Raw genomic sequence first — 2652 nt, 5'->3', positions numbered from 1 at the left:
AACTGCGAATTTCATATCAACAAAGATTACTCTTTATTTTTTATTCCCAGTGTCCAGCACTTTGCCTGGTACACTCCAAACTTCCAAAAACATTTGCAGTGAAAGTGTGGATAGATTGATGGATGAATGAATGGATGTTACTAGATTTAGGATTTCCTACTACGATTCTTCTCCTTAGCAGTTTGCAACATTTTGAAAAGATCTAGCATCTTGTCTCCTTAGCATCCTTAGCATCCAGATCTTAGGTTCTAATACCATTCTCCAATAAAAGGAAACAGATATTTTTAGAGAAATTACTCTAGACTAATTGGAGGCCTCGGCAGGGAATATACAAGGTGAGCCTGGGGTATCTTGTAGTGTCAGAAAGTAAGGAAGTGCTAAAAACAAATGATGGAAGTTTGTCAAAAGGACACAGAAACCAACTGAAAGGGCTCCCAATGGCAAAACCCGGAATAATTTAAGCAAAACAATAAATAAAATAGTATCAGATTATAACCCAAAGTATAAAAGAAATATTCATGAGTCTATAATGATATAAATGAATGAATAAATAAATCGGAGAAAATAGACAAATCTCCCATGCTGAATAACTCTAAATAACTTACATAGATATTCGGTTGGTGCAAAAGTAATTGCAGTTTTGGACCATGAATTTTAAATCGTTATAACTAGGGTCAAACACATCTTTATTAATCAAAATAGGAACCGTTACAATCAACACTTGTTTGCCACCAAAAAATAAGTTTGTTTAGTCCTGCAGCAGAAAACGTGTGCTTCGTGATTCAACAAACTCTTGGAAAGCATTTTCTACATCTCGCTGGTTATGGAAGCATTTTTTCTGCAAAAAGTTGTCGAGGTGCTTAAAGAAATGGTAGTCAGCTGGCAAGAGGTCCAGTGAATATGGCGGATAAGGAAAAACTTTGTAACCCAATTCATTCAATCTTTTTTTTTTTTTTTTAAGATGGGGTCTCACTGTGCTGCCAGGCTGGAGTGCAATGGCATGATCTCGGCTCACTGCAACCTCTGCCTCCCGAGTTCAAGCGATTCTCCTGCCTCAGCCTCCTGAGTAGCTGGGACTATAGCCACACACCACCATGCCCAGCTAATTTTTTTTTTTTTTTTTTTTTTTTGTATTTTCAGTAGAGACGGGGTTTCACCATGTTGGCCAGTATGGTCTTGATCTCTTGACCTCGTGGTCCACCCGCCTCGGCCTCCCAAAGTGCTGGGACTGGCTTGAGCCATGCACCCGGCCTCATTCAACTTTTGAAGCATTGGTGCAATTTGCGGTCAGATGTTGTGGAGAAGAATTCGGCCCTTTCTGTTGACCAATGCTGGCTGCAGGGATTGCAGTTTTCAGTGCATCTCATCAATTTGCTGAGCATACTTCTCACACGTAATGGTTTCACCACAATTCAGAAAGCTGTAGTGGATCAGACCAGCAGCAGACCACCAAACAGCGACTATGACCTTCTTTTTGGTGCATGTTCGGCTTTGGGAAGTGCTTAGAGTTTCTTCTCGGTACAACCACTGAGCTGGTCATCGCCGGTTGTCATATAAAATCCATTTTTCGTCACACATCACAATCCAATGAGAAATGGTTCATTGTTGTTGCGCAGAATAAGAGAAGATGACATAAAATGATGATTTTTTTTTATTTTCGGTCAGCTAATGAGGCACCCACTTATCAAGCTTTTTCACCTTTCCAATTTGCTTCAAATGCCCAATGACTGTAGAATGGTTGATGCTGAGTTCTTCAGCAACTTTTCCTGTAGTTATAAGAGGATCAGTTTCAATGATTGCTCTCAACTGGTCATTGTTGTCAACTTCCGATTGCTGGCCACAATGCTTCTCAACTTCAAGGCTCTCGTCTCCTTTGCAAAACTTCTTGAACCACCACTGCACTGTATGTTTGTTAGCAGTTCCCGGGCCAAATGTGTTGTTGATGTTATGAGTTGTCTCTGCTGCTTTACAATCCATTTTGAACTCGAATAAAAAAATTGCTCGAATTTGCTTTTTGTCTAACATTATTTCCATAGTCTAAAGTAAATATAAAATAAATAGCAAGTAATAAGCCATTAGCAAAATAACATAAAGTGAGAAATGCTCACTAAAATGATGTATAACATAATCACATTTGTTTAAGAATGTATTCCAATATCAAATGGCAAATTCCAACAGTGCAAAAACTGCAATTACTTTTGCATCTCAGGGATGTGGAGCACAACTCTTAACTGTAGGGTCAACATTGTGATTTCCTCCCAAAAAGTACAGTACAGAAAAGGAAAAGTAACTTTATAGTAGAGAATGATAAACACTACATCAGCCAGGTGGTCAGGGCTAACATCAATAGTGTTATCATGTTGACAGTATATACCCTTGACACAATGTGATGAGAAAGACAATTTACCTCTGTGGTCTTCCTCCCTAAAACCCATCACCCCAGTCTAATCATGAGAAAAACATCAAACAAATTGATGGACATTCTTTAAAAACAAAACAAAACAGTAGTCCTCCAAACTGTCAAGGTCATCAAAAAGAAGAAACTTGTCACATCCAAGGAAACAAATAAATAAATGCAATGTATTATCCTGGATGGGATCCTGGAACAGAAAAAGGGCATTAGGTAAAAAGGAAGAAATATGAATAAATTAT

At 38.4% G+C, this 2652-nt stretch overlaps 1 pseudogene; it reads right to left on the bottom strand.

The window, feature by feature from the left end:
• Nucleotides 1-689: 689 nt before the first annotated feature.
• LOC144337799 (histone-lysine N-methyltransferase SETMAR pseudogene) lies at nt 690-2034 on the bottom strand (annotated as a pseudogene).
• Nucleotides 2035-2652: the final 618 nt, after the last annotated feature.

Source organism: Macaca mulatta, chromosome 1 (genome assembly GCF_049350105.2).
Source record: "Macaca mulatta isolate MMU2019108-1 chromosome 1, T2T-MMU8v2.0, whole genome shotgun sequence".
Classification (NCBI taxonomy): Eukaryota; Metazoa; Chordata; class Mammalia; order Primates; family Cercopithecidae; genus Macaca; species Macaca mulatta.
This window is presented reverse-complemented; position numbering and strand designations above follow the sequence as displayed.